Source organism: Ambystoma mexicanum, chromosome 1p (assembly GCF_040938575.1).
Source record: "Ambystoma mexicanum isolate Mex_15411 chromosome 1p, UKY_AmexF1_1, whole genome shotgun sequence".
NCBI lineage: Eukaryota > Metazoa > Chordata > Amphibia > Caudata > Ambystomatidae > Ambystoma > Ambystoma mexicanum.
Genome location: NC_090921.1, coordinates 806,938,727 through 806,965,577, shown reverse-complemented (window position 1 = coordinate 806,965,577; position 26,851 = coordinate 806,938,727). Strand labels below are relative to the sequence as shown.

Sequence of the window (26,851 nt, the reverse complement as noted above, 5' to 3'; positions counted from 1 at the left end):
GAATGCATTCAAGGTGAGCAGAGCCCGATCAGTGGTGTAGCTGAAAACATGGGGGCCCCCTTGCGAGCCATTCTGAGGGCCCTCTACCTCAAGCTCCTTAACAAACCACAGGGCATGCCACAGCCCGGGCTGGGCTGGACCACCACGTATGCGCAATGTCCATGATGATTATGCTGCTGTAGGGGCATGCACTACTCCAAGTGTAAGAAGTAAATATGTTTTTTAATCAAAGCTTAAATGTTTAACTGAGTGTACAAAGAAGGGAGCAGTGCATGGTCCCAAAATTTACCAGCGACCAGTGGTGACTGGTGAGTTGTTTTATTAGAGGGTGTAAATATTTGACACAAATATGCGATTGCAACCAAGCACAGCGAGGGGGCCTGAACTAATGAAAATGGGTTGAGGTGGGGGTTAAGGCATTTCTGCCCCCTGTGAGAAACCTGAAGGTGCCTCACCCACTAGTCCCTGGGGATCTGTCATCCAGGTGGCCAGGACACAGCCATCGTTATTGGATCCAGTTCCTGGGGGTGGACCAGTGCGAGAGGATCACCTGGATGCGAGGTCCTCGGAGAGTGGAAGTGGGACACTGATGGGTGAGACACGGTACCCCCTTCCTTATAACACCTTTTCCCCATCCTACTCCATAGGATACTTAGATGTTCTAACCCCCCACCCCCCTTCCTCACAAAAACACTTTCTTACACCACGAAAGACAATGGACTAACACCAAGGCCATTTACCTGACATGTCCCAACACAAGGGTCAGGCAAAGTTAGGCACACACAGAGAAAAGGTGGAGTATGAGAGCACACTTTGGGCAAGGCAGACCGTGCGATGAGGCTGCTGTTCCAGGATGGCAGTTCAAGAGGAGGAGAAAGGTGGTGAGAACCGAAAGGACAACAACGAGGGATGAGCCCTTGCCCTTGTCGACCAAGACCCGCGAAACCTCTGAGAAAGGAATCGCGAGGCTGCAAACAACAGCCAGCGTGTGGTGTAGCAGGTGTCAGTGGTGCACGGAACCCTCCTTCACTGATGACTGAGACAGGGCGACACACTTGTTACTGGCCTACCGCCCTTGACTCCAGAGTCCAGAAATACCAAGTGGTTTATCACAGCCGATGAGTCGGTGGGAGAACCAATAGTGAATGGAACTGTGATTGAGCAAAGGTTGCAAGTGGCAACGCAATGTGAAACAAGGAACAAAGACTTTGTGTATTACAGAACTGTTAAGAAAACCCATGTAGAAGCCAGGTGCAGAGTGGTCTGGTGCCATGGAGGCGCTCATTCGAAAGACTGACCGGTCCCCTTTTGTTGTTGAAACTACCGATATCAGAAGGCCCTAGTAGGGCCAACGCAAGAGGTCAAAGTGGTCATCAAGGGTCGAGTAAAACTCCTTGTATACTTGAAAGTCTTTGACCGGTAACCAAGAGAAAAGTGAAGGGAAGTAAATCCTGCATTGTGTAAAGTAAAGTGATCTGTATTTGTGGCAAATGTGATTGGAGGGATGCCTGCGGAACGGGGTGAAGTACGATAACCCCTTTGACATTGTGTTGACAAGAGTGAACCCTGCTGTGGGATGTCCACAGTGGAAGATTGTTTTAAAAAGACATTGAGACTTCTGCATAGAACAAGTGAAATAGTCTGAGGAAAAGGCCATAGTGAACCCGACGGAGGGAGGCTTACATTGGAAAATGATCTGAGCTCGTAAGAGGGGGATCCCAGGGTGAAGAGTCATCATGCAACATAAATATAGAAAGGAACTTTGTTTTGTTATTTTGGATACATTAGGCCTTCAGAGGCAAGAGACTTTTGCAGAAAGAGACATAACCACCGAAGGTCCTGATATCACTGAAAGGAACTGTGCCTAATGTTGGAAAAGCCCATGAGTTTGCTGTGCTCAAGGGTCCCACCTTGTCCCGTGCTAAAAATGTGGGGAAGGGAGACCCCGGCTATAACATCCTGATTTTATCATTTGTGAAAACCTCTTTCTTTTCTTGTTAACACTATCCCACACTCTTTTGTAACTTAGCAGTAAGGATTGGCAATCGTTTTTTTTAGTATGGGCCCTTTTATTTGACAAGACGCCACTAGGATTTCCTTATTATTATTTGATGGTCGTAGCTTGCTCCCATCTTAGATTTAGGTTTAGATGAGGAATTTGTCTCACCCATTTCCACAGTTTAATAAACACCCTTGAACTCTGATAACTTTTGTTTTTCTTTTCTGTTGCCACCATGAGTTACATACATATGGTGTCAGGCAGGGGCGTTGCTAGGGGGTGGCTAAGGGGGCTATAGCCCCTGATCTTTTGGTTGTAGCCTCGGATAGAATCTCAGGAGCTACAGCCAAAACACCAGCTAGCCCCCAGTTCCAACAGTTCCGACATCAGCTTTGCCCCGGGTCTTTTCCAGACCTAGCAACTCCCCTGGTGTCAGGGTTGGGATGTGATTCAATTGAAACTAATTTGGGAACCCTACAATTTCAAAAACGTAGTCAGAGAGCTTCTAACCCTTGCGTTGCCACCAAGGAATCAATAGGTTTTGATACCTTTAGCAGTAGAGAAGCTATTATTGCCCCCTGAGAAAAGAGAAATGATTCCTACAGATATGTCTTGATACCCCTTCCAGGGTACTACATAAGATTGGCCCCAAAATCTGGCCTAGCGTGGAAGTTCAGGATAGATGTCTTAGCGGGTGTCATTGATCCCGACCTCCGAGGAGAAGTAAAGGCTCTCTTACAGAATCATGATGAGATCCCTTTTGAAGTACTTTGTGGAAATCAAAATGCTCAAGGAATTTTGGAAAGGGCTCTATTTCCTCAGTTTAAAGAAAGTGAACCAGACAAGACAGAAAGAGATCAACTTAGAAACCAGTGGAAGCCTGAGGGGGTTTCCTTACTGCAAATAGTGCCCAGGGGACCGATCCCCTGGGCAATATTTGCAGTAAGGAAACCCCCTCAGGCCTCCATGGGTTTCTCTCTGTTTGAACTGCTCTAGGGTAGAGAGCCTAGATATGTCCTGGACATCCTCCGGGAAACCTGGGAAGAACAAGAAGAGGCACCTATTCTTATCTCGCAAACTGCCACCAGAACAAACACACACTTTCACATACCCACTAATTCACCCACCACTCACTGACCCATACACCTTCTATTGCGTCAACTCACACTGCATTCTCCACACAGGCACGTACCCATCCAGAACACTGACAAAACACTATCACATTCAGTCACTCACTCAGACACCTTCTTTTACATCCACTCTCACTGCATTATCTACACAGGCACACCCCCACCCACGTAGATTATTCAAACACACACACTATCACAATTCATCTAATTCACCCACCACTCACTGACCCATAGCACATACATACATCTGACACGCACTTCACACATGAAAAATACATATCACATTTTTTTTAAAAGCCTTCTTACCTGTTTTTGCAGCTTCGGTCTGTCACTCCAGGCCACCCTCGGCTCGTCTGTGCTGCTCACAAACAGGAACCAGGAAGCTGCGAGAGCTTCCTGGTTCCTATATATGAGCAGGGGAAGAAACGGAGGAGAACGGGTTGGAGATGAGCATGGCATGTGACACGTGGCACGGTCAGCTCCAAACCTTACTGAGCACTTTCTTCTCTTCCGCAGCAAGCCCCGGCCCGTCCTTCACCCTGGTGGATGAAGACTGTGGTGGGGCACCTCGGGGTACCCTCTGCAGCAAAGCCCCCGCAGGCCAACGGTGCAGTGTTATATGCCGCAGGTCTGCAGAGCACACTGCCCAATCAACATTCTACTCTACATTCTACGCCACATTCAACGCTTGCTACGATAAAACCCATGCACACGACCCTCTGCAGCAAAGCCCCTGCAGGCAAAGGGCACAGTGTTGTGTGCTGCAGGTCCACAGAGTAGGCTGCCCAATAAACGTTCTATTCTACGTTCTGCATCACGTTCAATGCTCACTATGATAAAACCCACGCACCAGACCCTCTGCAGCAAAGCCCGTGCAGGACAAGGGCGTGGTGTTGAGCGCTGCAAGTCCACAGAGCACGCTACCCGATCAACGTTCTACTCTACGTTCTATGCCACGTACAATGTTCGCTATGATAAAACCCACGCACCTGACACTCTGCGGCAAAGCCTGCGCAGGCCAAGTGCACAGTGTTGTGCACTGCAGGTGTTAGGCTCTGCACAATGGTGCCACAGATCTCGCCCACTACGCTACCCCAACAAAAGCCCAAGGACACAGCCAGCCCCAACAAGATAGCTGCCACCACCCCTGCATCGAAGCCCCACATTACCATGGAAGCCAAATGCCTCTGGAGGAAGTCCCACCCCCCTACTGCCTGTATTTTGGAAGCCTGAAACTGCACCATGCTTGACACCATTAGTTGTGACCATACCTGACACGCTCACCTGGTCTCTGCAGGGGCGTTGGGGCACGGTTGGAGCTCTCCCTGGAGTTGGCTCCCTCAGGTCGCTTCTCTCCCCCAACTGCTGTCTTTCCGTGGGTCCGGGAGGCTGGACCTGTTCCTGTGATAAGATGAGAGGCAGTGAGTAAAGTGTGGTGGTGTCGTAGTTCCCCTCTGCCCTTTCGCGCCAAAATGAAGTGCGTAGAAGTTTACCCATGCAAGCTCACCTGTTTGTACGTAAGGATGAGCTCTCCGTCCTGCTTTCCTTCAGCAGGGGCGTATTCTTGTAACAATACTGTCCCAAAGAATATTGTTCGTAACAGTATATTGGTCTCTCTCCCCTTTAGTGATGAAGATGACCCAGGAGCTTGTGATGGAGAAAAGAGTCTGCTCCGGATGCCCCCACCACTGGTAAGTAGGCAGTTTCAGAAGCTTTACCAAGTTCGTGAGAAGTTCCGCTTTAGCGAGTTAAAGTCTATGTGACCGCTCACCTTGTGTCTCTTATTCTCTTTGCAGGCATGGCAGGTCAGCGATGGCGTTGCCTCAGGTATGTTGTACGCAGTGACTGCAGAGTGGAAGGTGTTGGCGGTGCTTCCGGTGATGGTGTGGCTTCAGGTAACGTGTTCGCAGCGACTGCAGAATGTGAAGCAGATGGCGGTGTTTCCTGCGATGGTGTGGCTAATTCCAGGTAAAATGGTCAAGGTATCCGGAGACTGGAGATGCACGTGTTGAGCCAGGTAGGTGCTGGAGGATTCCAGAGACTGAAGGCGCACGTGCTGAATCAGGTAAGAGTCTTCTGAACGGCGGTAAGTGTTACGCTGCACTCAGCAAACTAACACGAGATGCCAGTATGCGGGTGGGTTTATATAGCCTGGCCCCAGCCACTCCCCTTAGGCCCCGCCTTGTGGCCCACCTTGCTCCTCCTTCGGTCTTCTGTACGTGCCTCCCCTGTGATAATAGGGCCCTGCCCGGCCTTGCTGCACGTGCCTTCGGTGTTCTGTGTGCTATGCACACTTTGAAATGAGCTTGGTGCCATAGGCACCGAGACTGGGTCCATTGGGACCCTGCATGAAGTGAAGCACTGGGCTCCTGCCCAGTGGCCATGACAGCACTCCCCCTCAAGGACCCTCTCACGGTGGGTCTCCTCTCTGGTCCTGGTTTGGTGGAGTTGTTCCGGTGGAATTGTCTGATGAGTCGTGGGGCATGGACGAATTCAGCGGTTTCCCATGTACGATCCTGGGGGCCGTAGCCCTCCCAATCGATGAGATAGTAGAGTTTTGAATGTATTTTCTTAGAGTCCAGGATGTTCTTTACTTCATATTCAAGTTCACCGGCGATGATCTTCGGTTCTGGTGGTGTTGGAATTCGAGTGTCCTGTTCCACTGGCTTTAGAAGGGAGACCTGAAAAACTGAATGGATTTGCATGTTGGGTGGTAAATCCAATTTCATGGCCGCAGGATTTATGACAACCTTAAGAGAATATGGTCCCAAGTATCGTGGCCCAAAGGCACAAGCTCCTTTTAAAGGAATATTTTTGGACGCCAACCATACCTTATCCTCGACATGATATTGTGGAGCCTCCCTCCTGTGCCGGTCTGCAAATTTCTTTTGCTGCTCCTTGGGTCGCCTTAGGTTTTCACTGGCTTCTTTAAGAGATTGAGTAATTCTTTTATGCAATGATGTAACAGTCGGCATCTCTAACTTGTCCAGGGGGTCAAAGGAAGATGTACTTGGGTGCTGACCGTTCATTGTGTAAAATGGGGTCTGCCCAGTGCTGGTGTGAATTGAGTTGTTGTAGGTGAACTCACTTAACCAGAGAATGTTTTTCCAGGAGTCTCCTGTTTGTTCTAACATGCATCTCAGATATTGTTTTGAGCGTCTGATGCGTCCTCTCCCTTTGACCGTCGGTTTGGGGATGGTGACTCGTAGAAAGCCGAAGGTCAATTTGAGGTAGTTTACAACACCTTCTCCAAAAGGCTGAAACAAACTGGAATCCCCTGTCAGAGACCAGTACGAATGGGAAACCATGCAGTTGGACGATCTGTTCTAAAAATACTGTGGCCAAAGTAGCTGCGGTGGGAAGTCCCTTCAGTGGGATAAAATGTGCCATTTTGGAGAACAGGTCTACCACAACCAGGATAGTATTAAACCCCTTGCAGGGTGGTAGATCGGTGATGAAGTCCATAGATAATGTATGCCACAGTGTTGATGGCACCTCCAGAGGTCTCAACAGCCCTGCAGGATTTTGTTTTTGCGATTTATTCTGTGCACAGACACCGCACGTGGTAATGAACTGGGCGACATCCTTCCTCCAAGAGGGCCACCAATAATTCTTATGGATCTTGGCTTGGTGATCCCTGGGTGTCCTTCCACCAATGACTCATGGTAATTCGCTATAAACTTAGTATGTAATTCCTTGTCCTGAACATATAATCTTCCCTGGAAGTACGGCAGGTTATTTCTAATGGATTATTGTTCTCCCTTACTTAACCACTCCTTTTGGGTGGTCGGGTCCATCTGAGCTTGGAGGTCAGTTTTTAATTCTTCCCAGCAGGTAGTAACGACTATCTGGTGTTGAATCCGTTCCTCTGGGATAATGGCTATGGGGTCGGAGGGGTTGAAGGCGTCCTGGTCCTCTCCCATTTTTGATAGAGTGTCAGCTTTTCCGTTGCGCACTCCAGACCGGTAGGTTATTACAAAATCATATTCAGCAAAGAATAGCACCCAACAGAGTTGGCGTGAGGATTGTGCCTTGGCTGTTTTCAAATATTGTAGATTACCGTAATAGGTAATAACAGTAACCGTGTGTTTAGCTCCCAAAAGGTAATGTCTCCAAATCTTGAAGGCTCCTTTGATTGCCAGGAGCTCCTTGTCTGTTATTGCGTAATTTTGTTTAGGTGCAGAAAACCTGCGGGACCAGAATGCTATAGGATGAAGCTGCCCCGTTTCAGGGTCCCTTTGTGATAACACTGCCCCCATGGCAATACTGGAGGCATCAGTTTCAACCACATAAAGTAGATCAGGCCGAGGGTGCCGAAGTATAGGCACTGAGGTGAAGGCTTGTTTCAATTCCTGGAAGGCATGTTCAGCCTCCGCTGACCAAAATAATGTCTTGTTCTTTTTTTAGAAGAGACATGATCGGATGGACGATTTGCGAGAATTGTGGTATGAATCGTCTATAAAAATTAGCAAAGCCCAGTACACTTTGTACCCCTTTGGTAGATGTTGGGGAAGGCCATCGAAGAATAGCTTCAACCTTGCGTGTGCCCATATGAACTCCTCGTGGAGTACGTATGAAGCCCAAAAACTCAACCTCTGTGACGTGGAAGGAACATTTTTCTAGTTTAGCAAACAATCAGTGCTGACAGAGCTTTTCCAACACCGCTCTTACGTGACCAACATGTTCTTCCTTGGACTGCGAATAGATTAAGATATTGTCAATGTAAACAAGAACACAGACATCCAGTAGTTCATGGAGCACATTGTTCATAAAGAACTGGAATGCCGCTGGTGCAATGCATAGCCCAAAGGGCATCACCTGATATTCGAAGAGTCCGTATTGGGTCCGGAATGCTGTTTTCCACTCGTCACCACTTTTAACTCGTACGAGGTGGTAGGCCCCCCCGTAGGTCCAGTTTTGTGTAGATTTTAGTTCTCTTTACCTGGTCGAGTAATTCTGGGATGAGTGGCAGAGGGAATCTGTTCTTAACCGTTATTTGGTTCAATGCCCTCTAGTCGATGCACGTTCTGAGGTCACCTTCCTTCTTGTGTACAAAGAAGAGCGCAGAGGAAGCAGGGGACTTAGATGGGTGAATAAACCCGTTGGCTAGGTACTGGTCTAGATAGGATCGCAAATGTTGATTTTCTTGTTCCGTCAAGGCATATATTTGACTGCATGGGATTTGAGCTCCGGGTATCAGGTCGATCTGGCAGTCATAGGGCCTATGTGGAGGCAGGGTATTTGCCTGTTCTTTCTGAAATACATCTTGATAGTCCAAATATTCCGGGGGCAGGGCACCAGCAAGGGCCAGAAGAGGTTTTGCCTACCTTTGGATTGTTGCAGATGACAAGTTTTGGCGCATTCTTGCGGAAAGATCAGCACTCGTGTATTCCAGTCAATTCTGGGATTATGGGCATCTAGCCATGGCCTTCCTAAGATAATTTGGAACTGTGGTGCCCCGATAAAATCAAAAGAGATGTCTTCCCGATGGCCATCCTGACAAATCAGCATACGCTTTTCGGTGTGATGTGTTACTGGCCCAGATGATAATTGTGAGCCATCCACTGCAGTTACGTTCTCCACCTGTGGTTTATGCTGAAGAGGAAGGCCTATTCGTCCTGCTAGGGCCTGATCAATATAGTTACCAACTGCTCCATTGTCTATATACGCCTCTAAGGCATGTACCTTTGATGGTTGCTGGTGGTGAACTATGAGTACTGGAATGACTAGATGTGAGGTCTGAACAACTTTCTGGTTTTTGCTCGACAAGGGGACACCTACCCTTGTCGGGCACTGGATTTTTCCAGAGCTTTATCTTGTTCCTTCTCTGTATTTTCCGTCGCACCCACAGTTTTCCTGGGCGGTTTAGTCGGGCAATCTCGAAGAAAATGCCCTGCCTTGCCACAGTATAAGCATAGTTGATCCTGTCTCCGTTTTTCTCTCTCTGCCTTAGATATAGTGGCCATAATTCCCCGATTTACATAGGTTCAGTGGTTTCGTGGGTCTTGCCTGGATTGCCCCTGGATCTCATATAGACTGATCTCCCTTCTGCCCTTGTGCGATCCATCTTTCTGTCTTGTAACCTGTGATTCAGTTGCAACGTTAGGTTGATGTATTCTGCACAGGCTTCGAGAGGGTTGACCGTCTGAGCTAACACGCCCTTTAGTTCCCCACGTAACCCTCAATAAAATAATGTGGTCCTTTTCTTCTCAGGCCAGTTGGTTTGTGCAATCAGGTGATTGAAAGTGGCTATGTATGTCAATAAATCCTGATTCCCCTGTCTTAGAGACAACAGTTCGTTATCCAGGGCCTGTCCTTGGATGTGCTTCGCAAACAGCTTCTCCAATTCACGTTGGAATGCCCCAAAATTGTGCAGCACAGGGTCATCCTGGTTGACCAAGGGTATTGACCAGTCCGCTGCTCTGCTTGCTAGATATGAAAGTACAAAAGCCACCCTAGAACTATCATTCGGGAATGCACCTGGGTGGCACAGAAAGGGCAGGCGACACTGATTCATAAATATAGCAAATTTGTTGGGGACACCAGTAAACCATTCTGGTGGAGCCAGCGGCACAGCCCCTGGAAGTACCACTTGAACTGGTGGTGATTGTGGTACAGGGGTTGGCACGATTCCAGGTAACGGGACCTGCCCTGCATGAGATTGAAGCACCTGTCTTGCCAGGTCGTTGGTTTGTTCTCGAGCAATGATTAACTCCCTTCTTAAAGAGTTTGTCTCTTGTCTGGAGGCATGCACTTCAGCCTGTAAATCCCCCAGCAATTGGGCCAACTGGTCAGTCTCAGAGGCAGAGGCATAATGCCTAGGAAGAGATTCGGAGAGTCTTCGCATTCTGTTACGCTCACCTGGTCTCTGCAGGGGTGTTGAGGCACGGTTGGAGCTCTCCCCGGATTTGGCTCCCTCAGGTCGCTTCTCTCCCCCAACTGCTGTCTTTCCGTGGGTCCGGGAGGCTGGACCTGTTCCTTTGATAAGATGAGAGGCAGTGAGGAAAGCGTGGTGGTGTCGTAGTTCCCCTCTGCCCTTTCGTGCCAAAATGTAGTGCGTAGATGTTTACCCATGCAAGCTCACTTGTTTGTACATAAGGATGAGCTCTCCGTCCTGCTTTCCTTCAGCAGGGGTGCTGCGGATGGACCTAGTTGCGTCACTGGTCCGAATTGCGGAGGTCCAGACCGGCTGCGACCATTCCGTCTTGACGGTAAGTCTTTCATGATTATGATTGTTGTTCGTATTCTTGTAACAATACTGTCCCAAGGAATATTGTTCATAACAGTATATTGTTCTCGCTCCCCTGTAGTGTTGAAGATGACCTAGGAGCTCGTGATGGAGAAAAGAGTCTGCTCTGGATGCCCCAACCACTGGTAAGTAGGCAGTTTCAGAAGCAGCACCAAGTTCATGAGAAGTGCTGCTTTAGCGAGTTAAAGTCTATGTGACCGCTCACCTTGTGTCTCTTATTCTCTTTGCAGGCATGGCAGGTCAGCGATGGCGTTGCCTCAGGTACGGCGTACACAGCGACTGCAGAGTGGAAGCTGATGGCGGTACTTGTGGCTTCAGGTAAGGCATGCGCAGTGACTGCAGAGTGTGAAGCAGATGGCAGTGTTTACTGCAATGGTGTGGCTAATTCCAGGTAAGATGGTTGAGGTATCCGGAGACTGGAGATGTACCTGTGGAGCCAGGTAGGTGCTGGAGGTTTCTGGAGACTGAAGGCACACGTGCTGCATCAGGTAAGAGTCTTCTGAACGTTGGTAAGCGTTACGCTGCACTCAGCAAACTAACGCGAAGCGCCAGTATGCGGGTGGGTCTGGCTTATATAGCCTGGCCCCAGCCACTCCCCTTAGGCCCTGCCTTGTGGTCCCACCTTGCTCCTCCTTCGGTCTTCTGCATGTGCCTCCCCTGTGATAAAAGGGCCCTGCCCGGCCTTGCTGCACGTGCCTTCGGTGTTCTGTGTGCTATGCACACTTTGAAATGAGCTTGGTGCCAAAGGCACCAAGACTGGGTCCATTGGGACCCTGCATGAAGAGAAGCACTGGGCTCCTGCCCAGTGGCCATGACAATACCGCAACGAGTATTCGAGAAAAGGTATTCATTAAGAAAGCAAAACCATATGTATGCCCGAAGAGATGACAATCTCGTGCAAGAGGCCCGCAAAGGAATATGAAAACAAGAGAAAGAGAAGCTGGTGATGTCACAAGAAGTGAGAGTGACACACTAAGAAGATAAGATATATGGACATTATAGAAACTGATGACAAAATAAGGAAATTAGTGAACATCCTTATGCAGAAAAGAAGATTGCATGTGTGTGTGTGTATGACACACACTGGAGAAAATGCAAACTGTTCAATGAATGTACAGACGCAGCAAAGCAAGTAGATTAAGTAATCATAGAAGCTCGCTTTACGTAATGAACAGACTGCAGGCGAAGCTGCCATTGTATAGTGTCTGGACATCGGTGTCACCGGTGTCACAAATTTTAGTAAGTTCAAACCCACGGAGAAAGAAGGATCGAGAGCTGTGTGTTGCAGCAAAGAATTAGCTGGAGATCGCGGACTTGAAGGGTGAAGCTGTTTGGCTTTGTATCAAAGCTGCAGCAAGCCAAGGACGGTTATCTATCCATGAAGAACAGAAACAATGAGACGCTGAATCATCCCGCGTTAAGGTGCAAAGAAAGAACACCATGAGTGTCAAGTTTATTAATTCAAGACAATTCATTACTGCAAAAAGGACCAAATTGCAGTCTCCTGTCACGTGAGCCAAAGATGGAAACAGGAGTTGGGCATGTAGACCAGAACTGTGAAAATCATGTGCCTGCACTCCATTTTATTTCCAAGAGAAGAGAATCTACTGCAAGGCCAAGTTCAAAGACAGTCTTCATGGCAGAAGGCATGGGCGATGAGAGATGTTGCGCTAATTGGGTGGGTATGAGCTTACATGTTGCTAAAGAGCCAAATGTTCCAGACATGGCACGAGCATGCCAACCAGTTATAGAGGGCCGTATAACGATGGGCCTTAGAGTTTAAGAGCCAATAGTATTCTGTGTACTTAATAAGTGTTGAGGATGACTTGCAATAGAGGCAAGCTTAAGTTGTTCACCTGACAGTAGAGGTCCTATCACAACCCGACCCTGTATAGAAAGTATACTTAGATGTTGCCCTTGAGCCAACCACAATCCCTCATAGGTTTTTCTTATTTGTCACGTAGTATGATGTCACTTATGATGAATATTTAGTACTTAAGTGTGTCGAATATTTAGTACTTAAGTGTGTCTTTATGTAAAATGTATTGAGAGCTCGAGCGAACATCCGTCGATGTCTGCTGTAACTCCCTTTTTTAGACAATTGATATTAAAACAGTCAAATTTAACTTTGCCAACTTCCTGAGTCAGTCTGATTATTTGGTGTAAGAGTTACTCTGCATCCCATCCTTTGCATGACATGTTACTGATTAAGGACCTTATCTTCAGTCCTATTCTACAGCTTCAGTGACATGCCCCCAGGCAGAAGGTAAGCTTGCTGTACCAATGTGTACTGCCGGCATCTATCTGACTATGCGCGATGGTCCTACATGCCAACGCTGCCTGAGATACTCTCCCACCACCTGCCGGACAAGGTTCCTACAACCCGGCATCACTTTTGGCTCTGCTAGCAGCACCCAATTCCCAGTGAGCACCCGTGCCACTGCCACACTGTATCCCATGTCGGAACCCAGGGTTGAACCAAACCGGCCCAGTGTGTGCTTGCTTAACGCGACTCCAGGTGCACGCCGACCCATCATTAAACTAAGTCTGCCCCTTCTAGAGATCTGCCCACCTCTGCAGCCTCTCAAGATACAGCCCTTCCTCCCTTCAGGCCCCATACAGACTCCCCCCCCCACCACAACGCTCATGCAGCTCTCCAAGACCAGTCCCATTGAGGCATGCGAGCTCCAGTTGAACACCATCTGCATTAGCCCCGAACAAGCCCACCCACAGAGATAGCACCCACCCAACTATTAATGGGCCTTGCATAGAGCACCAGGCCACCAAAGCACACAGCACTATGCAAGCTCTATGCTACCACCACCTCCTCACACAGGCTGTATTCACCCCCAGACCAATCCCTCGAGCCAGCATTACTAACCCTAGGGAACTGCATAGATTCACACCTGCTCCCATCCCTGATAGGAATGCTTGACTACGCTCTAGGCCATCCAGAGTGACCCCTGCCACTTCCCAGCCTCCACCTTGAGAAGAAACACTCATCTTAGTACCAGAACCCTGTCGTGTAATACCAAGTGCCATATTTGCAGATTAGGGCCTTAGATGGCTGAATTAACAGCTAAGACTAATAGCTTATTCAAAGTATGTGCTAAATGCTAAAAGTAATGTGTTGGTAGTGCCCACATTACGCATTAGTGAGCTACAAGGAATATGCAGGCCTAGGTGGGGTGGAAGGTTACATTATGCATTGTGCATAGAGAGGCCCCAGTTCAGTAGCTAATAGAGACATGTATTTGAGTGTTTGGAGCATTATGACACGTATATAGCGCTTAGATAATCTTTGAAGCACTATAGACACTAGCTAGCAGAATGCAGGCCTGATGAAGCTTGGTCACTAAGGGTTAATTGATTTCAGCTTCTCCTAGAATATTCTGTCTTTGCAACTGTGGCTTTGCATGGCTTTGTAAACAAATCCCATTTCGCATGAGAAGGCCTGGTACTGCCGCGTACTCACTGATAACAAACATTCCTGAGCTTTAGGAGATGCGCTCCAAGTAAGGAGGGGCTGAGAAGGGAGCACGTTGGACATTTACTGAGCTGGGTTTTTTCCAAAAGTAAACTTGTTTTCTACATGATAGAATGTGCGGGGATAGAGCGTCATGTTGACTGACAGCACGAGATTACAAAAATGCATACCCACATGACCCAGGTGGGAGATTCATACGCAGACCGAGTGTGCCCGGAACATGCTCTTTGTGGCACCTTGCAGCGCTGTTATCTGAAGGAGCGGGGCTGGCAGCAGTTAGCTTAAGATGACAAGGATATCCTAGCGCTGATTAACCATCTCAAGGGGCATAAGACTTGGTTTCTCTAAGTTTTGTGATCTCTCTAGCAGACATTTCCATCATTGCTAAATTGCTGCTATATTTTTGTTATATTATGCTATATCTCTAACAAATGCTAGATTTATACTGAAGGTGTCATTTATCTAGCATGAGTTCATTGCTTGGCATGAGCGAACCTGTAATTGGGCGGAATTGGGTAATTTATGCTAATAAGGGCTGGTCCCTGGGAAGAGATACCCCTTTTCAAGACATTTGGTGGCAGCTTGGGGATCGTGCAGAGCCGTGCCATGCTGGGGAAATGACAATTGGGTGAGAGAACACAGTGCAGATTGAGGGGTAAGCTGTCGCATTTCCATTGTTGCTTCACTGCAGGTCTGAGTCAACAAAATGACAGCAATTGTGTGTCGGTCTGCCGCGACCGATAGCTTGTGTGGTTAAGATTTTTCCCTTCAGTAAATCAGTCGTGGCTGACTTGCTGCTTGGGAATGAAGCCAGGGAGCAGAAAGCAATGAGCAAAGTTGGGGAATGGCTCTGTTCGATGCTCTCCGAAGAATGGTGAGGAAAGATTTATTGTTTAATTAGGAAAGAATCTTTCATGCGGTTTTCCCTGGAAAAGTTGTAATTTGGATTGCACAGTGAAACAAAGTTCTCGCTCTATTTTGGCATGAGGGCCAAAAGAAAGTAGTGAATATTTGACATCCAAATTGTGAATGGTGATTCGACCATTGTTAGTCAGCCCCAGCGAGTGTGGGGGGCTGAAATGTAAACTGGCGGAGATTCGCCTTTTGAAACTGATGCTTTTAAGTGTTGACATTCCTGAATACATCATGGGAATGAGTCGAGTTGTTAGTAGAAAAAGTAACATTGGTGTTATGAGACTTGAAAGGGTTTGTTTTTGGCAACTGTAAATTCCATGTGCTGGTGGCGCATTCTGTTTAATGGGACACACTAAATTGGCTTCATTGCATTTAGCTGTGCCAGCCGTGCTTACAATGGGTGAGAGACTCACTAAATAAAGTGAGTGAATGGCATTTGACATTGCTTTGGAATTGCAGAATCAGTTTGCAATGGTTTGGGGGGGAAAGACAATTTATATTTTCTAAATTGCCCCAAGAGTATTTGAATGTTCCCCCTCTATGCCCTGGATTTGCTACTAAAGACAAAGAAATGTTGCTATTAAGTGATGTATGTTTTACACTTTATAGTGAAATGTTGACTGTGATACATGGTGAAAAAGTTGTTGACACATTGATAGCCCACGAGCAGAACAGAGTGTGGTTAATTCATGCAGGAAATGTGCAGGGACTGCACTAAAAGTGACATTTTTAAGTGCAATATGTTTGCAGAAAATAATTGGTTATATTCTGGTAATGGTACCACAGAATGAAAGATCTGTGCGTGATAAGGTAGCACAAAGATTCAGTGGCTTGAGGGTTCTTTTGATAGATCACACACTGCATCGGAGTTTGATTGTAAAGCCAAACTACAAGGTTACGTTGAAAAAATATGCTTTTGAATGGGACATTGATCAGCAGCCTGACGCTTTGCAGAATTACATTGAGTTGAATCTAATGACAAAAAGTGCCTCTTTTGAAAATGAAAGTTCGTGTCGGCAGCTTGTGGCTTGAGGACAAATTGCACAGACATTCCTGTCATGGGCTGGGTGTGTGAAATAGCTAGGAGGAAGAAGTGAGAAAAGCAAAGAATGCCGCGCATTGTCCAGTATAGTGGTGTTTGCAACAGTGCACAGAGGGTGGCGGTATGTTTTTTTTTCTGAATTGCTGGAGCAGAGCTGAAAGCAGTAAATCTAGACGAATTGTCTGAAACGAGTGCCTCCATTCAAAGTCGCACCAGCTTATGAGTTATGGGCATAAGAGCGAAGAAACAGGCTTGATCTGCGCACGGTGCTGCCATGCACAGGAAAGATAACCAGTGGCTAGCAGTTGCATTCCATTCATATCGAGGAAACTCTGTCAGTGAGCAAAGAAGGAGGTGAGAGGGTGCAAACCAGAATGCTGAAACTGAAAGCGGTATCTGCCGTGATTGAGAAGGTGAAAAAGAGCACAATTTACCTTGCGCAGGCCAATGCACGTATGCTTTCTGACATTGGCATGCAATAATGGAGCTGATCAGATGGCAAAGGATTCGCCCAGTATCAACACTGGAAGAAAAAGAAATGCTGCGTGCAAATGGCAGGCTGGGCGCATCACACATTTGAACATTTTGGGAAACTGTGCACCTGTGAATGGGCTAAGAAAAGACAGCTGCCCATTACAAGAGACATTGCCATGCAAGCTGTATCCCAGTGCCCCATGTGAAGTGAAGTAAAGGGCTGTGCACTGGAGAAGAAACCTCTAGGCACTTTGAGAAGTGAAAAAACACAGCCAGCAAAATGCAAGCTATATTGCCAGGGCTGGAGTAACTGATGAGACATTTTGGCGTTCCAGATGGAATCAAAACTGATAAAGTTAGCCATTTTGCAAGAGACAACATTCAGAACTGGGCTTTGGAGTATAACATGAACACTGCACATTAGCCATGTTCCAGAAGCCTCACAGCTTAGTGCAGGAATGAATGATTTGCTGAAGCAAATAAAGGAACTGACTAACGCTCTCAAGGGGTGGCCCAAGAAATCAGCAGACACCCTTTGGGAAACGGACAAATGTGAAAACCAGAGGCGTTAAAGACACTAGCTGTATGGAGAACTGGAAAAAAAAATAAACGAGGCTGCTTGTGCAAGCAAATGCAAGCAGTATTGCACTAAAAGACTTTACCTTTGAAAATGGAGTGATGCCAGCAGGGCAAACCAAATCGAGATCATGAGACACGGGAAGCAAGTTGGCGCCTAGCATTCGTGAAAGCTTTGGTGAAAAAGGAAAACATTGAGCCATTGAGAAGTGTGATCTGGGTACTTATTGTATTGCTTTTGCAACAATCACAGATCAGTCTGAGGTACCATTGACCAACTATGATCGCATTGCACAAATGGGTTTGTGATTAGGCCTTTACACCCCATATGTTTGAAGGCAAATAAGCCCCCAGTACCACACAGAAGGGTAGAAAATAATTGTGGTAGCAATTATATGAACGTGTGTAGTCACTTGATAAGACTTCTGAAGGAGCGGGGGTGGTATTAATGAAAGGGGTGGATAACACTAAATTGTACCTTTGTGAAATCCTAACATTTTCTGTTTGTTTTTTGCCTAGACAAAACCCAAGAAAGTAGTGTGCCATGATTAGGGTTAGACGTGTGCAATTTTCGGGCACTACTGATCAGTCAAGCAGACGCATTCTCAGAGAAAGTGAGTCACTGCGGGGTGTCATGTGAACATGGAACATTTCCTGCACCACACAAGGCTACTGATGTGCGTGAGGACATTTGTTCTGCAACCTGTCAGAAGTGCCCAACAGAGTAATAACTTTTACAGAACTGCCACTGAGCTGATTTGGCATATTGTCAGACACTTGATGCTACACATTCTCAAATGAGTCAGTTGATGGTTTTAATATTGAGCATTGGTTGATATGTTTTGCCTTTCTTGTCTAAGGGACTGTGGAGAACGCAACCGGAAAGGGTTGTGGACTATAACGTCATATGACACAAACAGCTCTGTGAAACAGCACTTGAATGCCAACATGCTACAAAATGGTTTTAAATGCATTTTGACGTGAATTTGTGAAAAACGAAATGTTCTGCTCTTCCAACTCAATTGCTTTAACCAGAGTTTTTTTTTTTTAAAAGCAATTACTACGTTGCACGTGACCAGGAGAGTGAGTTATGAATTGTGGGGGCATCAGGGTTGTGGGAGCAGGAGAGTAATATATTTTGAGATAAAATGAGTGCGCACAAAAGTTCTGTGTGTATGTGAAGGTTTTTGCGTTGAAGAAATGCTGCCAAGTGTATGAGCTCTAATTAGAGATGGTAACATTTGAGACACAAGGATATTTTTACAGCCTTAGGGCGGGTAAATGAAACCATGACTGACTGGATACACATTTTATGACACGGTTGTTGTCAAACCAACAAGTTTTATGTTTCTGTGGGGACGGCTGTCTCCAGCACACTGATACAAAGAGTTACATTTTATTGTAGACATTTAGAGTGATCCATTTTTTTTATTGTTGTTAGTGCAATATTGAGTTTTGATGCAAATTAGTAGAATTTCTTTTTTAGAAATCCTGGTGCCCATGGGTTAATCTTGCTCATGAAATTAGATGGTTTTTGGTTGGGTTCCAATAACCTGGAGGAAGTGTCTACTCGCACAGCCCATAGTCACGTTTGTATGCCCTGGGAACAGGGGGGTGGGTAGGCCCTTAGAGTGGAAAGATGCCAGGTTAAGAGTTGGTAACCATACATAAATGCAATAGTGCATTGTAGATTAGGCAACACCAGATTGTCCTGCTATATTAATCACATGCTGCTTTTTAACTGATGATCAGTTATATGATATTTTTTTAGATATTTTTGTGCAGGCCAGATTTTGGCTAGAGTAAATGTCACTGTCGGTGTAGGGTTTTTTATTTACCTTGCATGCCACGCTGACTAACAGCTAGAAGATAGTTTTCTCAAACCTCTTGCAAAGCCCCAAGTTCTTTAACTACCTAATTTATCGCTGCACCACATACCACATTGATAGATATAAACCAGCATTGTCGCCCAAACTTTGAAAAGAGGTGGAATGTCGTGTAATACCAAGTGCCATATTTGCAGATTAGGGCCTTAGATGGCTGCATTAACAACTAAGAATAATAGCTTATTCAAAGTATGTGCTAAATGCTGAAAGTAATGTGTTGGTAGTGCCCACATTACGCATTCGTGAGCAACAAGGAATGTGCAGGCCTAGGTGGGGCGGAAGGTTACATTATGCATTGTGCATAGAGAGGCCCCAGTTCAGTAGCTAATAGAGACCTGTATTTGAGTGTTTGGGGGCATTATGACAGCTATATAGTGCTTAGATAGCCAATCTTTGAAGCACTATAGACACTAGCTAGCAGAGTGCAGGCCTGGTGAAGCTTGCTCACTAGGGGTTAATTGATTTCAGCTTCTCCTAGAATATTCTGTCTTTGCAACTGTGGCTCTGCATGACTTTGTAAACAAATCCTATTTCGCATGAGAAGGCCTGGTACTGCTGCATATTCACTGATAACAAACATTCCTGAGCTTTCGCAGATGGGCTCCAAGTAGGGGGGGCAGAGAAGGGAGCACACTGGAAATTTACTGAGCTCGTTTTTTTCCATAAGTAAACTTGTTTTCTACATGATAGAATGTGCAGGGATAGTGCGTCACTTTGCCTCCAGCACGCGATTACGAAAATGCATGTCCACATGACCCAGGTGAGTGATTCATCCGTGGACCGAGTGTGCCCGGAACATGCTCTTTGCGGCACCTTGCAGCGCTGTTATCTGAAGGAGCGGGGCTGGCAGCAGTTAGCTTAAGATGACCAGGATCTCCTAGCGCTGATTAACCATCTCAAGGGGCGTAAGACTGTGTTTCTCTAAGTTTTGTGATCTCTCTAACAGACATTTCCATCATTGCTAAATTGCTGCTATATTTATGTTATATTATGCTATATGTCTAATAAATGCTAAATTTATACTAAAGGTCTCATTTCTCTAGCATGAGTTCATTGCTTGGCACGAGCGAACCTGTAATTGGGTGGAATTGGGTAACTTATGCTAATAAGGGCTGGTCCCTGGGACGCGATCACCCTTTTCAAGACAAACCCACACTAGTCACTCCACCATAACTACAAAGTCGGGCAAAGACTTTAACAAACAAGCCGGAAAAATAATTGCTTGCCCTATGCCTCCTAACCATGTCAATCACAGCCGGAACTCACCACAGAACCCTGCCTCCACCGCTCACTGCCTCCACATTGAGAACATCAGCAGGCCTTGTGTCGAGCAACCCATAGAACATGACATTATACTAGGGCACGTCACAAAGCACTGCCCCTGAAGCCCTCAACCCCTTTGTTGTGCACCGCTATGACCCTTCCCCGGAGCGCAAACTACTTCCCATTTTACTCGGAGCCCTCAATAACACCAGGTCACTCCTGGCTTATTCTCCGGATATCCATGACCTGATAACCATGCACAATCTAGACGTATTGGCCATCACTGACATTTGGCTTCACCAAGCCCCTGGCCCAGCACTCTCTCTAGCCATCCCAATGGATTCTCCATTCTGAGGTGCAATAGACCCCTTACCTGAGGCAGAGGTGTCACTCTCATCTACAGAGACTCCCTCCAAATCAAACCCTGCGGTATATCCACAGAGGGTCACTGCAAGCATTTCTCAATTAAATTGGCAACTACCACCACTGACTCCATCACCATACTAATCCTCTATCGCCAGCCATGCCCATCCGCCACCCTCGAGGAAGACCTTGTCCATACCATAGGCAACAACATTAAGCCCACGTCCAGAGTTATACTATTGGGTGACCTCAATCTAGACCTCCATGACCCCCTAGATACGGCAGGCACCACAGTAGCCAATTCCCTCACAGACCTCGGCTTCATACACTGTGTTGCCTCACCCACCCACAACAAAGGCAGAACCCTGGATTGGATAGCTGATCTTAATAGCCAGATACTCATGACCTCTAACACCCACTGCCCTTGGTCAGACCACCACATACAGAGCTTCTCTCCTCCTGCACGGATACTACCATTAACATCCCTACCCATGTTACCACCCACATTAGCCCGAGCTCCCACAAACTCACCAAAGAGTCAATTGTACCCGCCCTCTCGCCACTTAGTCTGGAACACCTTAACGATACTATCCCTCAAAGCCTAGCAGACATTTATGTCAACACATTGACCAATGCAGTAAACCTGGTGGCCCCACTCCTCCCAAGAAAATCCAAACCGACCTGCCACCTCAACCCTTGGTTCATGACTGACCTCCAAGCCATGCGCTATCAGAAGAGGTAGGCGGAAGCCACTTGGGAAAAAAAATACATCGGACCACCATAAAATGAGATCGAATAAGATTGCTAAAGAATACAAACAAGCCATTTTGGCAGCCAAAGCTGAAGTCTACAATACAGAATTGCTAATGCCAGCTCCAACTCAAAAGAATTATTCAGAATACTCACAGAACTATAATCTCCTGTCCTAGCCACTAACAGCATCAACAAAGATGAAACTAATATTTAGAATGCAATGCGTACCAAAATATGCATGCATACTAAAAAATAGCAAACCAGCATTAATCACCCTCCCAACTCACTGCCCATCAATAAAAAACTCCCCACACCTCCATTCCACTTTAGAGATATTTCAGAACTAGAAACAGACAATATTCTCAGAAACCTCAAACTGTCCAAATGTAAAGAGTCATCTGCCCGGCATCTATCATCAAAGATTGCTCCGAAGCCCTAGCCCCTTCATCACTAAATTCATCAACGCCTCACTCCCAGACACCCTGGTCCCGACCAGCCTAAGAAAATCTTGGGTTCTCCCCCTACTGAAAAACAAATCTCTGTCCCGGAGGCACCCACAAACCCGATTACAACAGTACCCTTCCTACATAAGATCTTGGATAGAGCAGCCTACATTTAGATCCAACATTACTTGGAAACTAATCACATCCTAGGGATTCAGCAATCAGGCTTCCGACCAGGTCACGGCACCAGATCAGTTCTATTGGATCTAAAAATCCAACTGGATGATTCAATTGTCACCACCTCACCGTCTCTGCTAACCTCTCTCACAAGGCCACCACATGGATACAGGGCTGATCCATGAGAGTCTTCCCAGACATTGCGAGTGCCATGCCTATCCCCATACCTTGTGGCGTCCCTCAAGGCTCTTGCGTCTCTCCCTCCCTGTACAACATATTCACCAAACCCCTATTTGACCTACTGGACGACATCGGCATATCCTAAACCAACTATGCTGATGACACCCAAGTACTCCTTCCCCTGTCAGGCCCCTACGATGAAGACTCCCTCAGGCTCAACAAAGTGTTCACAACTATCCAGACCTGGATGGCTTCAAACCTCTTATGTCTGAATGATGGCAAGACAGAGAGCTTACTGGCAGGCTCTCCTGCTATGTGGCAGAAGCTCAGCCCCCAGTACACTGCCTTCAGGATAGATGGAATCTAGATCCTGGTATCAATGGCGTCTATCTGGATGCCTCCCTATCACTCACCAAACAAGTGAGTGCAGTGCCCTCCTCTGCAGCTTACACCGCCAAACTTATCAACTCACTGAGACAGTTCCTGTCCCCCGAGAGCTGCCTAACTATTGCGAGAGCAATCACGGTGGCAAGACTGGATTATTGCAAAATCCTCTTTGCCGGGACCTCCAAACGATACATCAATAAGTTACAGATAATCCAAATCAACTCTCTCTGAGCAGCCCAAAAACACCCCCAAAAGAGATCACATCAATGCTGCCGGAAAAAAAGGCGCACTGGCTCCCTATTAGGGAAAGGATTATTTTCAAAACATTGGGCCTCATTACGAGGTTGGAGGTAGCCTTGCCGGTGAAACCGGCAAGGCTACCTTCAAACTCGCAACCGGGTGCGGCAACCATGATTGGGCAATTACTGGGATATTCTGGCCCCGCCGGACCCAGTAATTGCCCTTTCGCGGGTTCCGGAAGCAGTACATCCCCATTCCCATTCGAGTCGCATTGGGAATGGGGACGTCTGATGCACTGGCACCGTTTACAACGGTGCCGGTGCATCTGACTTGTGCTCGTGGGTGCCGCTCTCCCTGCCAGGTCAGACCTGGCGGGCTGACAGGCACCCGCGAGCACAGCTCTTAGTATGGCGGTAACGGTAGCAACGGTGCCGGTAATGATACCAGCATTGTTGTTACCTTACTGCCATACTTATAATGAGGCCCATTGTCCATTACCCACAGATGCCTGAGCAACACCGCCTCGCTATAGCTTGCTAAGAAAATGGTAAAATCAAAGTGCAGCAGGCCGGTTAGGTCTCTCCCAGCCCAAATTGAAAAGAGCCAACGCAGGTGGGGTGAGCTTCCCGTCGGTGGCCGCGAATCAATGGAACGACGTCCCCCCTAAAGTAAGAGCAGAGAACTCCTACTGGGCGTTCCGTAAAGCCCTGAAAACTCGGCTATTTGCCTAGCGGTCCTCCTTAAAGCCGTCAGAGAACAATGAGTCACTACTGCAATGAACTGTATTGTTACCTTGTCTGTGTGTCGTGGGCAGGATGACACACTTCTGTTGAAGCTTTTGTATCATGTGACTGGTTCACAACAGCGCCCTGACTGATGCCTCTGGGTTTCGGCGCTTTACAAATATACAAATAAATAAATACATGTATGGGATGTGTATGCAACAGACATAGAAAGCAACAGAGCTCTTTACTAAGTAAAGCTTGTATGGCAATAGCATGTTGGCAGATAGCCTACAGCTTTTGGAAGGCAGAGGGGATATGGGACATGGAAATGTTAATCCCATTCCATAAACCCTCTAACTCCCACTCCAAAATGCACTGCAAAGCCTTAGTTTGTAGCCAAATGAAATGGGTTGAGGCTGGGGTTACACGTTTAGCTGTCTTTGGAACCTTTCGCAGCACTATCCCAAATGTAATCTTTATGCACAGCTGCAATGAATGGACAGGTCATCAATCATTCCATTTTCTTTTCTCCCATCTATCTGCACAGGCCTTGATGCAGACACTTAAAGGACCACTTCTTCCGCGTGCCTTCGCCTGCCCTCCACCAGCTCTGTGTTATCAAAGAAACAGTTCACATGGTTGAGGGCATAGTATTGAGAGGGGCTTGTGGGTATTTCAAAGCTAATGACAGATAAGCTGTCCGACACCTCTGCTGTACACCATGGAAGGACAGTGCGTATTATGCGGATAAGTGACGGCATGATTTGGTTTGATGGCCATCCAGCTATTTCACATGTACTTTCCCATCCTACAGTAAACACTTAACCTCTTGTAGGGTCTGGGACAAGGACACAGTGCATGTCACCACTTTGAAAATCACACGTGCCTTCATTTCTACACCCATGGACTGCAGAAGCAGATCATACATACACATGGCTAATGTGCAGGCAGCAGGGTCAGCACATGTGCTGCTTTGCCTGTGTGATATTTTGTTGTCTGGGTTCAATGCATGTGGGCCATTTGACACAATGGACATTGCTGGCAATACTATCTGCTCTGAATCCCTTGCAGCATGTGATGCATTAGTGAGTACAGGCTTTGTTTTCCTGCATTTTCCCCCCTGCGGATTTTATGTGATTCAATAGAAGTGACTCTCACTTTGAATATCTGAACTGTACCCGATGCAGCAGTATACATGCTGGGCACTGAGGCCACATGCAGACATTTCACTGACATTCATGGTCATGCACTCTTTGCTTTATGCAGATTGGCTCTGCTCACACTGTGTTTTTTGTTGCATGTGTCTGATCGCCCTCAACGTACACAGGAACCATTGGCACTGCATGATGAGCGTGGAGGGGTGTACATGCAAAGAGGGTACGGTTCAGTAGTGCCTCCATGCCCTTGTGGAGGTTGTACAGGGAGGAAGGCCAGAGGTATGCCTTTGGTCTGGAGATGACTCCTTTGGTGGCATGTTAAGTGACAACAGTTGTTTTTGTTATGCCTGCCCCATGCATGTGGTGAACTCACCTTCTGCCCCAGTCTCGATTCCTTCAGTCCCCTCAAGGATGCTGACATCCACCACCATCAGTGCTTGCTCCTTCCATAGCAGCAGATCCAGAGTTGATGATGGTGTGCCATCTCCTGAGACCATGCACTGCCTATGATCCCTACTTCTAGACGTTCCTCTTCAGGTCCTGCTAGTGCTTCATGATCTGGGCCACCCGGCAAGATGTTTTTGCAATGGCATTTACGTTTTGCAGGATGGACTTCCAGAGTTTGCTGGGCTGGCATTGCTAAATCTCCAGACAGTTCGGACTTAAAGGCACACCGCAGCCTTCACAGCTCCATCCACCAGAGCCTTCAGCTCCTCGTCCGAGAACTTTGTGTAGTGTTACTGTGGTCTGATCCTGCTCTGTGCAGGGAAGGAGGCATGGCTTTTTGCCAGGGAGTCGGCCTATGCCAGTAGCCACAGGAGCAGGGGGTTGTGCAATAGACATGAGGATTGAGGGGAGACAAAGGATGTGTATGCAGCACTTCTGGTGCAAGCTAGGGAGGCTGGAGGCACCAGTTGCTGGATGATGGTGCCAGGAGGAGGGCTTGGGGTGTATGCAAAGATGAGGGGATACAGCAGTCAGGGTTGCACGGCGGGTCAAAAGGGCACACCATACGGTGTAATCTGCCTGGGTGCACCCCGAGGGCCAAACACGGGGTGTCAAATGTCCTGGGGTCGTCACAGGGACACAGACAGGGGGTGACACCTGTCTGGGTGGTTACAAGAACCAAATAAGGGGTTCCACCTGTCCAGCCAGGGCAGCAGCAAATCAGGAGTGTCATGAGCCTTTACAAATCAGGAGAGGAGGGGGCTCCCGTGGGGGCAGGGAGCTACAGAAATCAGGGCTTAAATCAAGGGAGTTCGGGATGCACAAATCGGGGACAGTGGGGAGTGGGCTACAGGAATAAGGAGTCCAGGGGGCTGCACAGAACAGGGGCTGGGGATCAGGGACCAGGGATTTTGAGCCTGCTCCGGAGTATGCCTCTTCTGCTCTCGAACTCCAAATTTTTTATGCGTGGAGCAATATTGTGCCACGGCCTAATTGCGTGGTGTAAACGCAAATTATGCATGCCCTGCTTTTATGCAGCACTCCTTCTTTCTGAAGGAGGCATACATGCTTTGCTTTTAGGCTGGCACAAGCGTAAAAGTAATCCTGGGTATATTTTTTATGCAGGAATGAAAATGAACCTAACAGAAGATGGAACAAAGTGACAAGGTAAGTGGCTAGTAGTTTGCAAACTGAGGGTGTTTTTACCATACAATTCAAAGCTCCCAAGGCCTCATTTGTCTGAATGAAGATGTCAGATATTTTGAATATTGCTGCTTCCTGATTAGCAGATGATGACTAAAATAACTGAAGACATCTCACATTTCACCATGGTTACCGTAACAAGCCACAGAAGACACCTCCACATGAGTTGTACTACTACCTTCCATTAAAGCATCACTCCACAATGCAGCTGATACCCTAACATTTGAAACTGATAAGTAGACCATGTGACATATCACCCGTGCCCTGGAGAGAACAAAATAGTGAGCTACCTTACAACGGATGTTTCTGCAACCTTTTCAATTTAGTAACAGGTCCATAGTGGCTTCACCAAACACAGAAAGTGTAACAGGCAAAATCCAACAAGGCTGACTGGGTTTCTATCGCCGACCTTCCCTGGTCATGTGACAGACGACACAGAGCAGACGACACAGAGCATAGTTTCATGAGAAAAGGGGCTGAGCTGGAAACCCCCTACTAATCTGCACTGAAGTCAAGTAGTTCAAGAAGAGAAAGATTGCTGGAAGGAGTGACTTGTCATCTGGAGGAGCAATCATTGAGCTAGTGTACTAAGGCTGGCAGAGACAACCTCTGACACCTAGCACCTGGCTGCCATGTGGAGAGACTGATTTTTGAAGGACCTCAGAGACCCTGGAAGCATCTAGAACCAGAGGGGTGCTGATAAACCTGAATAGTACCTAGAGCGCAAGGATGCAGGGAACCCAGATAGTGCCTAG

General features: G+C 47.2%; 1 long non-coding RNA gene across 1 annotated transcript in view; it reads left to right on the top strand.

Moving 5' to 3' along the window:
- LOC138581143 (uncharacterized) overlaps positions 1 to 26,068 on the top strand; it is a 78,512-nt gene extending 52,444 nt beyond the window's left edge. Inside the window, exon 3 of the long non-coding RNA XR_011304452.1 lies at positions 26,019 to 26,068. This is a non-coding gene — a long non-coding RNA (uncharacterized lncRNA). The remainder of the gene's footprint in view (positions 1 to 26,018) is intronic.
- The last annotated feature ends 783 nt before the right edge of the window (positions 26,069 to 26,851 follow it).